General features: G+C 38.0%; 1 protein-coding gene across 3 annotated transcripts in view; it reads left to right on the top strand.

Annotated features, from left to right (window-relative positions):
* The first annotated feature begins 842 nt into the window (after positions 1–842).
* The window catches only part of LOC112042944 (uncharacterized), a 42,441-nt gene continuing 21,717 nt past the window's right edge, over positions 843–21,566 (top strand). For all 3 annotated transcript variants that reach the window (XM_052881693.1, XM_052881694.1, XM_052881692.1), the window contains exon 1: positions 843–1,174. The gene's annotated coding sequence lies outside the window, so the exon portion shown is untranslated. The remainder of the gene's footprint in view (positions 1,175–21,566) is intronic.

Below are 21,566 nucleotides of genomic sequence, written 5' to 3'. Positions count from 1 at the left end.
TAGTTGCTTGTCAACAGCGATTTGTTGGCACTTTCTCATTGGCGGCCAGCCACGGAGCTACCATGCGCCAATAGTCGTCAGCAACGTGGTTTAACGACCAGTTTCTTCATCGCAAGTAACAGTCAAAGTAATGTCATAAATCAAAAGTGACGGTCTTATTCACTGAAAAATAAAGTCGTCTTTACTACTTACTACTTTTACTGTTAATTTAGCTTTACATGAAGAAACTGGCAGTAAGTGTTCATTTAAGCGGCATATGTTACCGACGACCGCAGTCGACTGCAGTCGGCGGCAGACAACGGCGGTCACCGACTGCAGTCAACGACGTCTCGGCGGCGTTCGACGGCGGTGCTGCCGAGACGTCGAGAGTCGAGAGCAGTTATGATTAAAGACTCCAAAAGCACTAACGGCGCAGTGGTATGCGCGTTGGATTTACAAGACGGAGGTCCTTCGATCCCCCGCTAGACTGATTGAGGTTTTCTTAGTTGGTCCAGGTCTGGCTGGTTAGAGGCTTCGACCGTGGCCTGTTACCACCCTACCGGCAAAATCGTACCGCCAAGCGATGTAGCGTTTCGGTACGATGTCGTGTAGAAACCGTAAGCGGTGCGGATTTTCATCCTACTCCTAACAAGTTAGTCCGCTTCCATCTTAGATTGCATCATCACTTACCATCAGGTGAGATTGTAGTCGAGGGCTAACTTGTCATAGAATAAAAAAATAGTCTTTCCTACATCAATGAAGCATGTCTGACTATCGCAGGCCACATAATGCCGAATGTGCGAAAATCACGAAAACGCTTCAGTTGAGACTTGAGTAACCAGTTTAGTTTGTCTCTGCTCGCATTGTCGAGCGGGAGTGCGCTGCGTTGGAAGTAAAAGTTTAGTGAAAAATTACGACTGAGAAATAAACTCGCGAAATTAGTGAAATTCCTTGAAGTGTAAATTGTAATTTGTTTATTTCATTAATTTGTTTTTGACGAGGTTTTGTTTGGATGTGTTTTTTTTTTTAATTATTTCGTAGTTTCTTAATAATAGTGAGATTAAAAATATCCATGTACGAGTATTGTAATAATTTGTTTAGCTGAGATGGCTTAGGATTTATGAAATTTATGGTGGGTTTTAGTTTACGACCAAAGGATAAATTTAAATATTGGACAGCACATTAAGCAACATAAGTAAGTTATTAATTTTACAATATAATTATTATTTTGAAAGTTTTCTTCTTAGTTTTAAGGATAAGACGATGGACTCAAGACCTAGGTTCGATCTTTTTTAATTTTTTTTTTATTCTTTACAAGTTAGCCTTGACTAAAGTGTCACCTGATAATAAGTGATAATGCAGTCTAAGACGGAAGCGGGCTAACTTGTTAGGAGGAGGATGAAAATCCTCACCCCTTTTCAGTTTCTGCACGACATCGTACCGGAACGCTAAATCGCTTGGCGTCTTTGTCGGTAAGGTGGTAACTAGCCACGGCCGAAGCCTCCCACCAGCCAGACCTGGACCAATTAAGAAAATCTGAATCTGTCCAGCCGGATATCGAACCCAGGACCTCCGTTTTGTAAATCCACCACGCATACCACTGCGCCACGGAGGCTGTCAAAATCCGATCTCCGCCTGCTTGTCTATTGTCGTAACAAATCTACTAACGCCTCAATCACCTCAATGGCTTCGCAGTAAAGGAGCCGGACTCACCGAGAGGTCGTGGTTCGGTCCTCGTCCGTTGGACGGTAACCGTATTGTCGTACTCCTAAATCAGTCTTTACGTTCGGAATATACGTTCCCTTGGAACGTATATTCATGTTTTCTAAATCATTTCTCAGTGACAAAAAAGTAGTACGAGAATAAATGATAATAATTATTCATTATTCTTTAATGATGGTTTTGATTGCTCGGTTTCGAGGCTTTTCGTGATAGGTTCTGCCGCCTGAACTGGTAGTCTCGAATAAACAAACATCATCATCATCATCATCATCCACCATCATCATCATCATTATCATTATATCAGTCGATGGACAGAGACCTTTTGTAGGGACTTCCTAACATCACGATCTTAAGTCACCTACATCCAGCGAATCCCTTCTACTCGCTTGATGTTGTCAGTCCACCTTGGTGGGGGTCGACCAACACTCCGTTTTCGTTAGTGCGGGGTCGCCATTCCAGCACCTTAGGACCCCAACGTCCATCAGCTCTTCTAACTGTGAGCTCCGGCTATTGCCACTTCAATTTCGCGACTCGTTGTGGTATGTCGGTGGTTCTGAGAGTGATACTGGTTCCTTCGCCTACTTAAAGACTCAAGAGTTACAGTCTTCAAGTGCTAACTTGTCATTAACAAAAAAAATACATTAGATTTTAATGAGTCATCTTCCTCTAGAGGTATTAAAAAAATCCGCTAGGGGCAGCCCTGAGGGGGGTACAAATGTGTTGAATTTTTTTAGGTACATATTCTTTCGTAAATTCTGCTTACAATTTTATACGTTTTGATACGTTTGACGTTGTAGTCAATGGAAATTTGTAAACAAATAAATCGTAACCACTTTCGTAAACTATGGTAACCGACAACATCAAAATTTTACAGGATTTTTTTGTGGTATTTACTTGAATTAGGATTTTTTATTACAATTTTATTACATCATTTTGCTCTTAATTTTAGAAATTTTATTCCATTCAGGCGTTAGCAATTTCTCTTACGATAAAAATGACAAATAAAATTAGCAAAAGTAAAATGTAAAGTAGATTTTAGAATTAAATGACAATAGTAAGCTAATTTTATATTTTTTATTATTAATAATTATTTTGTAGGAGTATTTTTGTTCAAAATAAAAAAAAACTATACTAATATTTTAAAGAGAAAAGATTTGATTGTTTCTATTGAATAGGACGGACGAAAGGATTTGAAAAATTCTTTCATCATCAGAATCCTTCGAGTACGTTATCCCTAATGAACATATGCTTTTTTATCCCTGTACTTAATGGAAACTTCGCGGGAAAAACCGCATGGCGTCTGCTAGTAACATTCCAATGAGGATAAGATTCTTTTTTTTTGTTTATTTGTGGCGATTTAACTCAAAAAGTTTTTAAAATTAAATACTGTTTGTACTATTCGAAAACTTCAATTCTCAAATACCAGCGTTTAGCAGCCTGGAATTAGAGGATTACTCTAACCAGGAAAATTAAGCATTTTAAAGGAGGAAATGGTCAGTCAAAATGTGACGCGTTCGAAATGTGGTTGGAGGAAAATGCTCCGGATCCCATGGACCATCCTATCTATCTATAATTACCAAAGTCAAATCAGGGCTCTATGATCTGATCGCTTTAAGTCCCGGACAAGATAGTCTTGCACTTTTGCAAATTTTAATTTGGCTCCAGGTACATAAACATCATAGGCCTTTAGTAGGGCCTACAAAAGACCTATGTTCTGCAGTGGATGACCATCGGCTGATATGATTATGATGATGATGAAACATCATCATCATCTTCCGTTAATTCCATTATATATAGACGTAAGTACGTTTCAAGATGTTGTCAATAGAGAATTCAAAACATGTCAGCTAACTATGGACCTTTTTTAAATATTCCCAAGAAAAAGTCTAATCCCGCTTGTGCTCAAAAATATAAAATTCTTTTACACTTACGATAAAGATGTCACAGTACAGTCGGGTACATTATTGGTTCGTTATCGTTAGTAAAACTAATTTTAAAATTTTACCCTTTGAAAATATTACTTCTATTAAAATTGACACATATTATAAAAGTGCCGCTTACTATAATTTGACGGTCATTATGTCTATTTGTACCCATCTTGTGCGGTCCCTAGCGGATTTTTTCACTTTAGAGGAAAATGGCTCATTATTATGAACATCACATTAATTAATTTATGAGAGAGATAAACAAAAATCCATTATTATTTTTATTACATACACAACGAACAACCGTCAGATCCGTCAATCAATAAATAACCGGTTTCGTGTTTCTAAAGTCATGGCCGTCTTGTATTCCTAGATAAAAAAGCCTTAACCCTAGAGGATTGTAGCCACAATGTTTTCTACTTCTTTGGACTTTTCTTTTTTTACTTTAGTAAGTAGAGTAGTAGTTTTTTTACTCGCCCATAGTGTGGGCTATCGTTGGATAAGTCTGTCAAAGATATGAGGAATCTTCTAACACTATAAATGTCATTGCTCGGAGCACGAAAATTGCATACAAATTTTGTTGTTAATTAATTAGACAAACTAGAAAGCTGAAATTTTACATGGGTATGGAACTAATTACGTCTATGAAGCGCTAAAGACAGAATTAAAAAAAAATCCTTGCCAAACATGCAAAGTGAGGATTTTTTGTCGCCTGTACGGTGTGAGGTAAATATATCAATAACGGTATTTTTGTGCATTGAATATGGGCTTAGAGCGCTAATTTAATCCACGGAACCCTACGTTGCGCGTGGCCCGTCATGCACTTGGCCGGTTTTTTTCTTTTGAGATACGGACCTTATACCTAAACGAAAAAGAATCAGACACAAGAGTTAGGTGAGTAAACAACAATGCACCAGCAAAAATCCAGATGTTGGGTATTGTTTTAGAATTTAGGTGATGAATCAATTCAGTATTACATATTTACAGTGGAATTCATAGACGTTGTAGGAGCACCCCCAGGGGATCATTCAGCCGCTGTGTGTCGAAGTTAACCTCTATTTGTTTGAGAATTTGACACTCCGCGGGTGAATGGTCCTCTGGGGGTGCCCCTACAACGTGTATGAATTCCACTGTTAGTCTGTATCGAGTACAAGACTAGTTATGTCCCCTCTAGTGACATTGCAAGTAGAGAACAAGACTAGTTATGTCCCCACGCGTGTATTGTCTCACCACGAGGCCGCCTTGTCATTGCATAAAGATTCAGTGACATAGGTAGGTACACTTTATCGTATCCTTAAATTGTGTAATCTATAAGTATAAGCAAATAAAGAGTCATGTTTTAATCATCACTGGATGCCGCGATTACAAATACGGTTCTTTGTATCTTCGAATGGATCGACTCATATAATAATGATCGAACTTCACTAAGTTCATTTGACCATATATTATTACCGAATAGCAGACGCCGTGGGGCTTCACCCGCGTGGTTCCCGTTCCCATAGGAATAGGGCGATAAAATATAGCCTAAAACATTCGGAAATAGTGTAGCTTCCCAACAGTGATAGTCTTTCAAACAAACAAGCGAATCCTCTTTTATTATATTGTTTATATTAAATTTGATATCAGTAAACTACTTCTGACGACTTTTATGGTCGTTAATCTGACGACTTTTATGGTCGTTAATACACCCCTGATTTTGAAGATTTTCACATTTTTTTGGGTTTTACTTCATACTAAAATGGGTATTTAATCAGTAAACTACCCCATTATCCAGGTATTAAATATATCTCATGAAGGATCATGTTTCCAGTCGCCAGATTCTTAGCTTCTTAGCAACATTCGCTAGATATCTTCGAAGAGTTAACAGTGATTATCGAAGGGTCTTGCAGTTGGGTAAAAAGGCACAAAGATTTGAATCAAAGCATGTGCGGAATGGTCTCGATCCGGCACGCTCGCGCCATGTTTATCGAAAGTGCTGTGAGGGAAAATATCACGCAATCTTCGCGATTCAGAATACTATGTGTTGTACCTACTTGTATGAGTTGTTATAAGTCACACAACAACAGTAACTGATATAATAAGTATAATCGGCATAATTTCGAGAAAGAGGTGAACCGCCGAATCCAACTCGGCTGGACAGCATTCGGGAAACTCCGCGATATCTTTTTGTCCAAAATTCCTTGGTGCCTAAAGACAAAAGTCTTCCAACACTGCGTGTTGCCAGTGACGGACGACCTATGGTTCCGAGACTTGGTTGCTTGGGCCTCATGAGAAGGCTCAAAGTCACACACCGGTCACCGGGGGATGAAACGAGCTATGCTCGGAGTATTTCTGAAATGAGGAGATCCGCAGAAGAACCAAAGTCACCTACATAGCTCAAGAAGTCGCGAAGCTGAAGTTGCACTGGGTGGGGCACATAGTTCGAAGACCCGATGGACGTTGGGGTCCCAATGTACTAGAATAGCGACCCACGGGGTGGCCTGACGACATCAAGCGAGTCGCAGGGATTCGCTGGATGCAGGCGGATCGTTATGTTTGGAAGTCCCTACAAAGGGCCTATGTCTTGCAGAGGACGTCCATCGGCTGATGATGGACACACCTTGAAGTTATGGGAAATACTTCCGAGCACCCTGTGTAAATAAGTGAAGTAATGAACAAGACCTGAATGATATATGCAATCCTCTCCGTCATGCGCAAATCTCCGTAGGTGTGATAAGGACGCAATTATCGCGACATCAACTCCTACTCTGTACGTGGCGGTGCAATTCTACGTAACCATAAATTTTATCAGCGGTTTACAAAGTTCATTATTGTAGTACGCTTATATTTTATTGGTTTATTTTCATGCACCTTTATTGTTGTTCTGATAAAGTACTCTATTCGTATATAATTCATGTATTCTTGTATGTTGAGCAAGAATGGTGTAGCTTGAATTAACTTTTTCTACTCCTATTTCGTAATCATCTCAATATAAAACCTCAAACCATATCATTAAGCCATTCATTCCTACAGGTTGTTTGGTAATGTTCATTACCATATGGGTAAACCGCGACTTCATCCGCGTGGAATCAGTTTTTAACAGACACCGCTAGAACCATCGATATAAATCGTTAGATGGGCCTTTCCATACTAAAGAACGCATAATTTTATGTCATTACCCAAACGTGCACGCACATCTTATCTTAGTACGTAACAAGCGCATGCTGTGAGTGGACATGGACTTAAAAAAATATTTACTGTTTTTTTTTTATTTTAACCTTTATATAAGTGTAAAAACACAAGCCACAACATGAATAAAGAGAAATATGTTACGAGTGCAACGTACTCAATGTGTAAAACCAATGACAATTCCGCGACGCTTTGAGGCCCATCTAACGATCTACGATCGATGGCCCGAACCATAGATTTTTCCGGGACGATAATAATTATGTATTAATACAGAGTAAAATCTATTTCCATTCCAAATTTCAGCCAAACCTCTTCAGTAGCCGCAGCGTAAAAGAGAAACAAACATACTTACACACAAACTTTCGCCTTTAGAATAGTGTAAAGTGTGATGTTAGTGTGATAGCATAGCATTGGGTACAAAAATTCAGGCTTCCTTATATAAAACAAAATCTAGAAGGTCGACGCCAATTACAAGTTTTGTTAATTCTTTTATTTATTTTATCATAGTCATAAAAAAATGGATAGTGTGCCACTGCATGTAATTAGCCATTGTAGCACTCGCTTTCTTTCCTTCAACAGGTTACATTTATCGTATATTTCAACCAATCTACCCAAAAGCATGTCTAATTGTAAACTTAAATTGTCCTCATGAATCACTGTCTTTTGATGTAATTTTTCTTTCGGTAATTTTCGCGTTTACCTACTGCAAAAAGACAGGACAGGACACTTTATTGATTAATAAAAAAATATACGTTATTATTAGGTATTATACTATGTACGCTGTAGCATGGTGCTGGTGACTGTTGCTCTATTACGTTCATAATACGTACTATTATCGTGAATCGCGGCAAACTTTCAAGAGTCAAACGAACTGTCACCCGCACCATGCTATAGCGCACGAACATAGTTAAACCCAGGCTATCGTACAGCTTTTAACGACATCCTGGGTTTAACATCTACAAATGTCAGTTTAGAGTTGAAAATAATAGGTAACCAATGATTATTTTATACTATAGATATGTTACAAAATCAAAAGTAAAAAAAAAAAGTAAAAAGTGATCCGAATTTAGCGACTCCACGGAGCGCACACATGCACAACTTTGTGTTTACTTACATTGTATATTTATGTATATACCTATAATTTTTACACTTCCTAAACACACAACTCGCATTGTAGACAATACTTAGGTATTATGTGTTTAAATAACTTTGTTATTAACCGACTACATGAAATTAAGACAATTATGCACATTTGTCCGCATCAGTTGTGATGCGCTAGTCCTATCTCTAATATAAAATATCATTGGTTTACGCAAAATATAATAACAAGCTGTTTACAACACAGTAATTTCGCGTAATTGGTATAATTCTATAGAGTAAGACCAAAGTCAATCTGCTGCAGTAATAGCTAAAAACAATTATATTGTCTATCAACGTCAAAGGGTTTTTCCTTGGTCACATACAGTTCCGGGATTCTATTTAAATGAGTCAATTTATCTACCTTGAGTGTGTAGAATTTCGGCCATTTCATTGATGCAATTTAGCATATCTAAATGATGACGTCATTAAACGGAAGTTAAAATGTTTCCAATTCCAAGTTGACTTCTTCCGCGTGGAATTAGTTTTTAACAGATACCGCTAGAACCATAGATTTTTCCGGGACGAAAAGAAGCTTATGTGTTAATCGAGAGTAAAATCTATTTCCATTCCAAAGGAGATGGTCCAAAATTGTATGGAGTCCAGGATCAGTCACTGGGGGAAATAAAAGAAAATTTAGCAGTAGTGAATTTGACGTTTGCTTTCAATTGTCTTGTCATAGACTCATAGTTGCTTCAAGGGCGCAAGTATCTTGATATAACTCAAAAAAATGCGTTTTAATTTTATTTGTTTGTTTTTCACGTTGACTACAACATGATGGTGATCGGGTCGGGGAAGAATGCGACATCATTCTTTGTCATCTGAAATTCAGTTTTTTACATATCCCGCGGATAATTTCCGGGATAAAAATACGCCTATATGTTGATTAACATTCTTCATCTTTAAGTAATAGTCCCATTTAAACCGGTTCAGCCGTTCCAAACGATTAGCCCGGACAAATAAAATAATAAAAAATTTGATTACTTACTTATTTATTTAAATATCTGTATTGCAACAATACATTATGGAAGTATACAAAAACTTACTTACAATACAACTTAGATACTTACTTCGGTGCTAAAACCCTTCGTGAGACTTGGCCTCCTCAACAACTTTCCTTCATTATTTTTTTTAATCACAATTTTTCTACACAACTAATTTTCCTTAATTAAGTCTTCTTTCACACAAACTAGCCTTGTTTTATAGGTCTTCTTGTAAATCTTTTTGTCTGTGGTCTCGCTGGCCACTGAACGCGTTGGGCTTTACAATGTCTCACTATTGTTTCGCCCTTCACTAGATTTTACAATTCGTAGTAAATTCTGTGACGATAGGTTCCAATTTCCATCTGTACTTCTTAGTAGTCCAAATATTTTGCGGAGTACTAATTTTCTCTCGAACACAGCTGCTTATTTTTTTTTTCTGTGACGGTTTAAGAGTCATAAACAGAAAATCGTTTTAGGGCTGAGGAGTTTTTAGGAAAATAACTTACTAAGTGCGTAGAAACACTTATTTCAACGATGAGCCGGGCTTTCATTTCCTCTCCGATATCATTGTGTGAATTCAGAATAGACCATAGTTCGAAAATTGTGTGGTAGTATAGTTAGTCGTGTGAATAATTATAAAATATTTTTTATTGCGTTTTCCGCCGTTATTCGGAGCCTCATAAACATTATATTTAGGACACTGTTTGTTATTGCACGGTGAACATAAACGTCAATGAAATTAAACTAAAACATAGATATCGAAAATTTTGCCAGTTACATTAATTTCAGAAACTATTCAATTTAACAATTTATCCAAAAGAATATAAATAAATAAATACACATTTTTGGAAGTACGAGTAGAGACTATTAGATTTCCAATTAGCCTCTGGACCTTCATCCTTCTCTCATCGTCCAGTCAACTTCCAAAAACCTCTACTGAGCGAATTGTAATATTAATACACATAGTTTTGATTTTCAAAATTGTTTATTTAACAAAAACACATCACATGCATGTTTTAAATAACTAAACATACCTAGTGAGTACATACTTGGTAAGATTTTTATAGTCAATATACACAGTTAATTTGAAATCACAGACAGACTTTTATTTTATTTATTTGTATTGATTGCTTTAACTGTTCCGTGAACCATTAAAATGAAAAGGTAATTACTTTTTCTCGCCATTCTATAAAAATGTAAACTGCAACATTCATTATCATCATCATTATTAACCTATATTCGGCTCACAGCTGAGCTCGAGTCTCCTCTCAGAATGAGAGGGGTTAGGCCAATAGTCCACCACGCTGGCCCCATGCGGATTGGCAGACTTCACACACGCAGAGAATTAAGAAAATTCTCTGGTATGCAGGTTTCCTCACGATGTTTTTCCTCACCGTTTGAGACACGTGATATTTAATTTCTTTAAATGCACACAACTGAAGAGTTGGAGGTGCATGCCCTGGACCGGATTTGAATTCACGCCCTCCGGCAAATCGAAGGCAGAGGTCATATCCACTGGGCTATCATGGCTCTTAAATATTCAAAAAGTAATAAAAAAAAGTACAATGATATGCAAACGTTATTCTCAGCTGTAAATTAATAAATAAGCCATAAACTATTGTAAACAATACATTCAATTTCCACAGTAATTGCATTGAAAACAGTTACAGTATGTATACCACGTGGCGATAGTTTCATGCCTGTTGAAAAAGCCAATTTGATTCTATTATGGGATTCTATAACGGTGCCACATCGTTGTTTCCGCTGTTGCGTTTATATTTGCTTCTTTTTAACCGACTTCCAAAAAAGAGGAGGCACTACGTTCAGCTGTATGTGTGTTTTTTTTTCCCCGATTGTGTACGTATTCGCTGTTGTTTCCTTGATAAGACCGCAACGTTGTGAAGGGTTTGAAACCAGTGAAAGAGTAAACTGGTCCTGAGAGACTTGGGCTTTCGCGTAGAGTAATATTGGGTGTTTATTTATTTTTTTATTTTATTTATTTATAATTTATTGCACAAAACAATAACAATAACAATCAAAACAAAAGAAAACATAGAAAACAAGTATGTGCAAAGGCGGTCTTATTGCTTATAGCAATATCTACCAGACAACCTTTGGATAAAGGAATTAATGTCATGGGTGTTTATGGGCGCATAGTGATTTTATTCCTAATGTCTCGGTGACCGTAGCGAAGATATATTTTAGGTGATGTAAGATTTCAGGGATATCGTATTCGCCGACGAAGAGGAAAAGTAGAGTTTGCGCTACAGACTCTAACCCATGTGTAGGTACTAGAAAATAAGATAGTAATTTGTCGTAGGAACATGGACAACATTAGAATAAAACCTTTTACCTTGCAGCATGATGGTAAAATGCCATTCAAGCTTTATATTTCTCAGCCAATAAGTGCCTCAAGTGTAACTTAAGTGTAACTTAAGTGTAAACTTCAAGTTGTATGATATTAAAATATTAACCTAAAAGTACTTATAATATGATTTGCTAATCAAATGACAACGAACGTTAATTTAGGAAACAGTTTCTGAATTAGTACGAACATAATGACTCTTACTTGCTAGTCTCACTGAATTGTTTCATTTTAAGGAATTAATCATCACGTGTCTCTAACGATGAAGGGAAAATATCGTGAGGAAACCTTCATACCAGAGAATTTTTAAACTAGGTAAAGGGAATATTTGTGCCAAGTCAGCGTCAAGCGAAGTTATCACAGAACACATCTGCTTATAGTTATGATACTGATCGCAGATAAACCCAGAAGAGAAAAAAAAAAAAGTCAGTGTCAAGTTAACGAAGCCCTTAGCGAAGGCCAGGGAGATATGATCGTCAACTTAGCATCGTATTGTTGGTGGATAGTTCTAAAGTTAACGAAGCCCTTAGCGAAGGCCCGGGAGATATGATCGTCGACTTAGCATCGTATTGTTGGTGGATAGTTCTAAAGCAAATCGTTGGGCGTTTGGACGCAAAGCGCATTTTGCGGAAATTATAATAATATCCGTTGGCCCGTGTTATAAATATTTGCACGGTGTACTTTGATAACTGTGTTTGGCCAAGTTGCACGTTCGCCGCATTCTTTGCACGTGTTACGTGTATCATTTACACTGGTAGGTATCTGTTATTCATGAGGTCACCATCATAAGAAGAAATAATTATGATAAAGAAAGAAAGGAAATGTTTTTTATTTGGTCAGAAAAAAGCATTAAATTATACATGTAATAAATGAATAAATGCTATGAGATTGTATTTAATCAAGATAGGTTATTGTAACTGAAATAGTTCTTTTTACATAAGTAGTAGTACATATTTACAGGAAAATTACCTTACCTTACCATATCAGCCGATAGACGTCCACTGCTGGACATAGGTCTCTTGCATGGACCTCCAAGCACAACGATCTCGAGCCACCATGCTGCATGCTGGAGCATCCAGCGGCTCCGTGCAACCCGCTTGATATCCTCGGTTCACCTAGTGCGGGGTCGACCAACACTGCGCTTTCCGGTGCGGGGTCGCCATTCCAGCACCTTGGGACCCCAACGTCCATCAGCTTTTCAAACTATGTGGCCTGCACACTGCCACTTCAACTTCGCGATTCGCTGAGCTATATCAGTGACTTTGGTTCGTTTGCGGATCTCCTCATTCCTGATTCGATCACGCAGAACTCCAAGCATAGCAAGCATCGCTCCATCGCCCGCTGAGTGACTTTGAGCCTTCTAATAAGGCTCAGGGACGTATATATATTCGTCTACAATTTCGAGCGCAGAGTCCTCAACAATAACTGGGTGGAGCGGTACATGAGTATTAGTCATGATCTTCGTCTTGCTTATGTTCATTTTTAGGCCCACACGTTGAGAAACCCTGCTGCGGTCGTTGAGTATGGTACTAAGGTCATCCAGAGTCTCTGCCATAATGACTACATCGTCGGCAAACCGTAGTTGAGTGATGTACTCACGATTCATGTTAATGCCAAATCCGTTCCAGTCCAGAAGCTTAAAGACATCTTCCAATGCAGCGGTAAATAGCTTTGGGGAGATTACATCTCTCCTCCTCGCTGCAATTGGATTGTCCTCGTGGTCTGATCCTGTATACGGACTGACATGGTGGCGCTTTCACACAAACACTTCAACGCCTGAATGTACCTGTAGTCGATCTTGTATGTATGTACCTGTAGGAAAATTACGCCCAGTATAATATATGGGTTCCCTTTTGCTAAAGCAACAGGGCATTTTTATTTTCGCTTCGGAGATATTCACAATATTGGGTTGTACCGCATAATGTGGGACTCAACTCAACACGACCACAATATTTTATGATCACAAAGCCTAATAACACAATAACATAACATATACAATGTACTACCTATGCTTATATATATATCTGAAAAAATCAAAATCTAATCAAATCATTATTTTTCTGCATATAGCTCGATTGATTTTCACTTACCATCTCCTTGGTCCATCAATTTATCATTACGAAATTAAAAATATATAAATATACTAGCGGACCCGGTGAAGCTTCGCTTTGACTTATGATGCACTTCTTCCCTATCCCTACCCTACCCTGCTTCTACCCTACTCCTACCCTACCCCTACATTACCTCTACCGTACCTCAACACTACCCCTACCCTAGTCATACCCTACTTTTACCCTACCCCTAGGATTTAGGGGTTTGAAAAATAGATGTTGGCCTATTCTCATAGATACCGGATAAGCACAAAAAATTTCATTTAAATCGGTCAAGCCGTTTCGGAGGAGTATGGAAACGAAAACTGTGACACGAGAATTTTATATATTAGAAAGATGTTTTGTTGGTTAGAGTCGCGTTGCCACCCTATCCACCCTATTCGCATCAACAAATTAACATACAATTTAACCAATAGGTTAATTTCGTACGACATTTAAAGTTGAACTGGTTAATTTACAAGTGAAAGGCTTAACTCACAACCGAATGAAGTTCACTAACCGACCATGGGTGTATTCAAATTATCTCATTAAGTACAATAAGATGTTCACCTTTGCGAGTGAAACTATTTAGGTCTGTCCCTGATTGTGGGTCTACCGATACTTCCGGTGTACTGTCTGATGATATTTTTTGTGCAGCCAGTAATGCCTTGGTTTTTAGCAGAAATGTTCTGGGTTGGATTCCCATCTACTAGTTCAGTTTACGGTTTTATATTATCTAAATTTCCTCAGATACTGTTACTAGGTAATGGTTCTTTAAAAGTTCAGTCAGTCAATACACTAACTTAGACGTAAGTTAGTTACCTAATATAATTAACAGAAAATCAATACCAACCGCATTGTTCGTATTCCGTAATGTCGTCTAGGCAATGTCATCTATCTACTCTATGATATCCACGAAGGATTGTCACTAGGCACCGGATGACATTTTTACAGCTAATCTCAATTTTGATCAGTTAACATTAAATAAATAGTGAATATGAAATCACGTGATTTAAGAATTGAGAAGAACAATAGCTAGTTGATAGAGTATATGTCCACACATACGTCATAGTTAGCGAATTGGCTTGCAGTTCAGCTTCAGTTTACTTTTTCATGTAGTCTTTATGTCATCTATAGATATTATAAAGAGGAAAGATTTGATCGTATGTTTGTTTGCATTGGATAAGATCCGAAACTACTGAACCGATTTGAAAAATTCTGTTACTGTGGGAAAGCTACACTGTCCCCAAGTGTTATAGGCTATATTTTATCCCCGTATTCCTACGGGAACGGGAACTACGCGGGTGAAACCGCGTCCCGTCTGCTAGTAACTAATAAATATAGAAGGAGATAAATTGTGGTATCAACTCACGGCCAGGGATGTAGAGTGCAGGGTTACTGCCACACGATGCCGTCTCATCATCATTTACAAGCCGTATTCGGCTAACTGCTGAGCACGAGTCTCCTCTCAGAATGGTTAGGGTTAGGCCAATATAATAGTCCACCACGAAGGCCCAATGCGTATAGGCAGACTACACACACGTAGAGAATTAAGAAAACTCTCAGGTATGCAGGTTTTCTCACGATGTTTTTCGTTCATCGTTTGAGACACGTGATATTTAATTTCTTAAAATGCACATAACCGAATGTGTGGGTTCGAATCCGGTCCGAGGCATGCACCTCCAACTTTTCAGTTGTGAGCGTTTTAAGAAAATAAGTATCACATGTCTCAAACGGTGAAGGAAAAGATCGCGAGGGAACCTGCATACCAGAGAATTTTTTTAATTCTCTGCGTGTGTGAAGTCTGTCAATCCGCATTGGGCCAGCGTAGTGGACTATTGACCTAACCCCTCCCATTCTGAGAGGAGACTCGAGCTCAGTAGTGAGTCGAATATGGGTTGATAACGAACGAAGCTCATAACCGAAAAGTTGAAGGTGCAAGCCCCGGACCGGATTCGAATCTACACCATCCGGAATCGGAGGCAAAGGTCATATCCAATATTCTGGCTCATTATAAATGTTGAATCACTCATAACTACAATTATCTAATCTCATTGAGTACTAAACAATTAGTTTATGCTAATAGTGATTTAATTTACGTCTGTGAAAGTCAATAGACGCGTCATCAAGAAAGTAGATAGAAACGTCACTCGTACCGCGTGATTGCTTCGAGATTATTACTAAACTAGCGGACTCGCGCAACTTCGTGCGCGTAAATTTGGGATTTCTTAACCGTATACCTATTAGTAGAAGTTAAGTAGGGCCGTGATAGTTCAGGATATGATCTCTTTCGATTCGGAGGGCGTAGGTTCGAATAGGCCCGGGCATGCATGTCGAATTTTACAGTTATGTGTATTTTAAGATATATATCACTTGTCTCAAACGGTGAAGGAGAAACATCGTGAGAAAACCTGAGAATTTTCTTAATTATCTACGTGTGTGAAGTCTGTCAATCCGCAGTTGGCCAGCGTGGTGGACAAAGGCCTAACCCCTCTCATTCTGAGAGGAGACTCGTGCTCAACAATGACCCGAATATGGGTTGTTAATGGTGGATACCTATTAGTTACGGATAGTGAGGCTTGCCGCCACACCAAATGACCACGAGCATTCTGTAAAGAGTGTAGCGACAAAGAAAAAGAATACCTATCAGAAGTGGGATGTCAACCGGGTTTTTGGGACGATAATATTGTCTTGTTGGCGTGATCCTAAGAAAATCCTTTCTTAGCGAATTCCAACGTAATAATAACTACCTATCTGCGTGCTAAGATTCAGAGCAATCCGTTCTGTGATTTTCAGTTCATTCGGCAACGATTGCATTTTAAAATATACATACTACCGGCCGCTACATGATTTCACTCGTGTAGTTCTAGTTCCCGTTTAATATAGTCAATGTCACTCGCTGACAATGTACCTTTCCATTATTGAAAGAAATTTAAATTCGGTCAGTAGTTTATTCGTGAAAACGTAACATATAAACCAATTAACTTTCTCATTTATAATATTAGTGGGATGGGCGATCATGAGCATTTCTCCTAGCCTAGAATCTAAATGACGTCGCGTGGCACAGTGGGTAATGACCCTGCTTTCTGCGTCCACGGTCGTGGGTTCAGTAATTGATAAAATCAGCTTACTTAGTACTGTTCAAGTACATATATATTTACCCGCCTATTTATGTAGGTATGTATGTATGTATCTACATGGAAGATATAAGATAGATAACAATATTCTTTATTACCTATCTTATATCTTCTTCCAAACCGCTCAATGGATTTACGTAATTAATATATCGTTAGATTCATCTTAATAACCTAAGTGTTCTTAGATAGATGAAGTTAAAAAAAACAACACGAAGAGTGAGATGCTATAGACTCGAGGTAAAAAAAAATTTTTTTTTGAATATCCCGATAAGGGTATCAAATTTATGGGCTCATCAAGAGTATTTAAAAATGGATTATAATATAAAAAAAAACTACAATTAGAAAAACGTTTTTTATTAATCGCTATACAAAACGCGAGGCGGATGACTAGATGCAAGCAGGTTAGGCAGTCGGTATTTTTTTTTTTTTTAATTATTACTCGTACCTTGTTAATATATTTATTTACTCTAAAGTCCGAAACGACTGCCACTTGTATACATAGCTACAGCAATAGTCACCACCATAAAAAGTAGGTGTTTACGTAGTCGGTTTTTTATGTTCTGTGGTTTTTACAGTTTTAAAGTTTATCTTATTAGTTTATCAGTTGGTGTAGTGATATCTGTTTGTTGTGCAAACTGAACAATCAAACAGCTAAGAAATTTGTTGATTCAACAGATAACATTTTACACAAAACAAAGTTGCATTATAAATTTCTGAGAAATAATATGTGCGTAACTGCCTTGTAGTCCAGTGGTTGGCCTACGAAGGCTTCAGATCACGAGGCTTCGAGTTCGAAATTATCAGTCCTGAGTTGGGAACTTGGTTACAGTGCCTCGGAGACTGAGCTTTCAGTTTCGATCGTTATCATAACAAATCGTTGCTCTCAGCATTGACCATTTTTAGGGTTCCGTAGTCCACAGATGTCCGTCTGTCTGTCCGTCTGTGGTTTAGTACAGAGACTATTATTACAGTGCGTATGGCCGACACGCACTTGGTCGGTTTTTTTTTAAGATTACAAGCATGTCCATTTCTTGTAAACGTGCCTACTTACCTTGAGCTGTGGTAGAGTCAACTATTGTCAATAATTACAAGATAGACACATACATACTTGAATTACAAGAAATTTTACGCCCTAGAGCGAAGGATATCTAAATCCGTCGCTGCTAAAATCATTAATAGATTAATTAGTGATTGTTCTCGCTCGCCGATTCATCTGCAGTTCTGGTTAGTGTTTGTTAGACAATAAAACTCCATTCATGAGACCTGTGAACGGTATAGCTATCAGAAGTGGGATGACTGGGCGTTTGGGCGAAAATCTTGTATTTACCTATTAAGTTTATGCGTTAAATACTCACGTTAATTTGTGCAAATATAATAATGTAATTGCTGCAGGCTCCTTCTAGGACAGGATTTAGAAGAACATAGGGCTATGGAAAGTTATGGCGTTTCTAATGGCACGTAGACCTCGGCTAAGAAAGACTTTGACCCTAAAAGGGCTTGTTGACTGCGTGAGCTTAATCCCCTGTACTGTGGTAGGAATCCACATCGTAACGTGCTTAACGTACGTCCTAGCCCGCCAAATCGCATTGGAACGGCGTGGTGGGTCTAAGTTCCATATCCTCTTCTTCTTGGTCGCATTCTTCATTGCTGAAGGTCGTGTCCGCACTGCAGTCCCTTCGATGCGTTGTTAACTATTCCCCTCCACACAGTCCGGTCTTCAGCTTTTTTAATGGCTGTTGTTACAGGGAGTCCAGTGAGTGACTTAACCTGGTCAGACCAGCGGGTAGGTGATCGGCCGCGTGGTCGTTTCCCTTGCACCTTGCCCACCACTATTACTTTATCCAGGTTATCGGGAAGGCGACGGGCTATATGGCCAAAGTAACTCAAGATCCTCTGATAACATACAGTTGAAAGTCTAGTGGAAATGCGAAGCTGTTTCAGTATCGAGATGTTTGTTCTTCTAGCTTTGTAGTTTGTAGTTCCATATCCAATCTTCTATAATAAGGTAGTCCTGACCCTGTAATGGGTTAAAACTCGTCGATAATGAAGTTAGAAAAGGGCCCAAGATTAACTAACAAGAATGAATACTAATTTTTTCATTCTTTACAAGTTAGCCCTTGACTACAATCTCAGCTGATGGTAAGTGATGAAGCAATCTAAGACGAAGCGGACTAACTTGTTAGGAGTAGGATGAAATGCACACCCTTTCGGTTTCTACACGACATCCTGTATGATGTCGCGTAGAAACCGAAATCTAACGCTAAATCGCTTGACGGTACGTCTTTAGCGGTAGGATGTTAACTAGCCACGGCCGAAGCCTCCATCCAGCCAGACCTGGACCAATTACGAAAACCTCAATCGGCCCAGCCGGGTATCGAACCCAGGACCTCTATATTCTAAATCCACCGCGCACACCACTGCGCCACAGAGGCCCATAGGATTTAGTAGTAGTATTCCACACGAGCAAAGTCGCGTGCGCTATTTTTCTACATGATTAGGCCAGTTATCATTTTACCCACGCGAAGGCAAAAACTATTACCGGGCCAGCGCGGTGTCAACCGGGGTCAACAACTAGTCATCATATCTCTATTCCAATGTCACGGAACCTAATTACGACTATTTAGACATACGATCTTTTCCGCGTGCACATGTAGTTTTTTTTTTATTAGAAAGACTACAATAGCTCGCTAACACGCCCAGCGTTGACTAATTCATTAATATGGGCCAAAAGGATTTTGTCGAATAAGCATTTTACTAAGTATTATGTGAATTAAATCAAAACTTTGAGGTTAATTTACTTAAATATAATTATTTCACCTAGTGTAAATAATTGTACTTACTATTTATGAATCTATACCTATAATAAATCTGTAGAGGTCAATTCTGTACATGAAATATATTCCCAAAATAACTATCAGGAGGTGATTAGTGATCGATACTGATGCCAAAAATGCAATCAGTAAAATTTTTGTCTGTCTGTCTGTATGTTCGTTATAGAAACAAAAACTACTCGACGGATTTTAACGAAACTTGGTACGATTATTCTTCATACTCCTGGGTAGGTTATAGTATACTTTTCATCACGCTACGATCAATAGGAGCAGAACAGTGAAGGGAAATGTTGGGAAAACGGGAGAAGTTACTCCATTTTGACAGCGATACTACTAAAGTAAGTGCTGGATTAAAGAGGTCTAAAGACGAAGTCGCGGGCTTCCGCTAGTTATTAATAATGTCCCGTTCTTTTTGTGTTTAGAAAAATAAAAACTGTGATGTTATATTAAAAGGGGAAGTCTCTATAGAACATAATAATAACATAAATGTTTCGTAAAAATATCATCAAATTGGTCGTAAACGCTCAAATAAAGAATCGACCTTGTTTATTTTAGCCATTGTTTGAAAAATATGTTTAAACAAAATTATATTTCAGACAGTTTATTTGCGGTAAGCTGCATAATGGGGCAGCAGCAATGGCGCCGGGGATTTCGGTGAGCGCAGAAGCTCAGAAGAAGTCAAGTCTTAAAAAACAGAGATTGCGAAAATGTTTTTATTTTTATTTATAGTACCTACTCATTACATTGTATCAGAATAGTCAATACTGCATTAGTAAATTTAGGCAAGTAGGTAGGTAGCCTATTATAATACATTTTGAAGAAAAGTTTAGCACCTTCCATACATTTTTACTAGCAACTTTGAGAATAGACAAAAGTTTTATGCTAATTTACAAACCTAGATAAGTGTAGAAGTTTTATAAATTATGGTACACTTCAGCTCCATACATTTTTTACAGGACTTTTTTTTAATTGGGTCATCTTGATTTAATGTTTCACTACTCTTGCTCAAAAACACTGTGATATTACCACTCCACAGCGGGGCTAAACAAGCATTTCAGCCTCTAAGTAATTTTGTTTTTTTAATTCTTGTTAATTCTTGTCATCTTAATCGATTTCGTGGTTTAGTAGTGAAAAGTAACAAACAGAACTTTTGAATTTATAATATTAGTAGGTCACTTATGTGGTGGTAAGTTTGGTTGCTTATTACATACATAAGAATATTACTTAATAAGTAGGTACATAAAACCTACCGCATACTTACAGCATAACAAATAATGAGAATAAAAAAAATGTTTTATTACCCGCTTAACCACTGATGAAGATGACCAGAACAAATTACCTAGTATTATTGTATAAATTTCAGTTTTATATGCATATTATCTCGTATATTATGAAAGAAAATTTAATTAAATTACCGGCAATTTGCGTAGAAAAACTGTAAGAATGGTGCTGTCACACCTACGATATCATTGAAGAATCCAATGATACCCCATCTATATCTATACTAATTTTATTAAGCTGAAGAGTTTGCTTGTTTGTTTGTTTGAACGCGCTAATCTCAGGAACTACTGGTTCGATTTGAAAAATTCTTTCTGCGTTAGATAGCCCAGTTATCAAGAAAGGCTATAGGCTATAGATATATTGTCCCCGTATTCCTGCGGGAACGGGAACCACGCGCGTAAAACCGCGCGGCGTTAGCTAGTGTATTATATGGGATAGACGAGAAAAAAATCATTCTCACTTTAGATGTAGGAAAGGATCCCCATGCCAAAATTCAGCTTTTGTCATTAACTAAATGACTATATTCAGAAATCGTGTCAAACGTCGTGATCAATTACCTACTTGGCTTGTTGGTTTTAAACATTACAATGTATGCCAGGATTTAACGAAACGGTATATGCGGCCTATTAGCTGGCCAATGAGCCATTTTCCTCTAAAGGTGTTGAAAAAATCCGCTAATAACTGCACCAAGGGGGGACATATTGATCGTCAAATTACAGTAAGCGACACTTTTATCTTATGTGTCAATTTTAATACAAGTAATATTTTGTATGTATAAAATGTAATAAAATTGTCACGCTGCGCAGGTCAAATAATAAAATTATCAAATTCCTAATTCAACGCAATACCACAAAAAATCCTGTAAAATTTTGTTGTTGTCGGTTACCATAGTATATAGGTTACGATTTTTTTTTAATCTCCATTGACAAGAACTAAAACGTATATTAA

Source organism: Bicyclus anynana, chromosome 5 (genome assembly GCF_947172395.1).
Source record: "Bicyclus anynana chromosome 5, ilBicAnyn1.1, whole genome shotgun sequence".
NCBI classification, from domain to species: Eukaryota; Metazoa; Arthropoda; class Insecta; order Lepidoptera; family Nymphalidae; genus Bicyclus; species Bicyclus anynana.
This window is presented reverse-complemented; position numbering and strand designations above follow the sequence as displayed.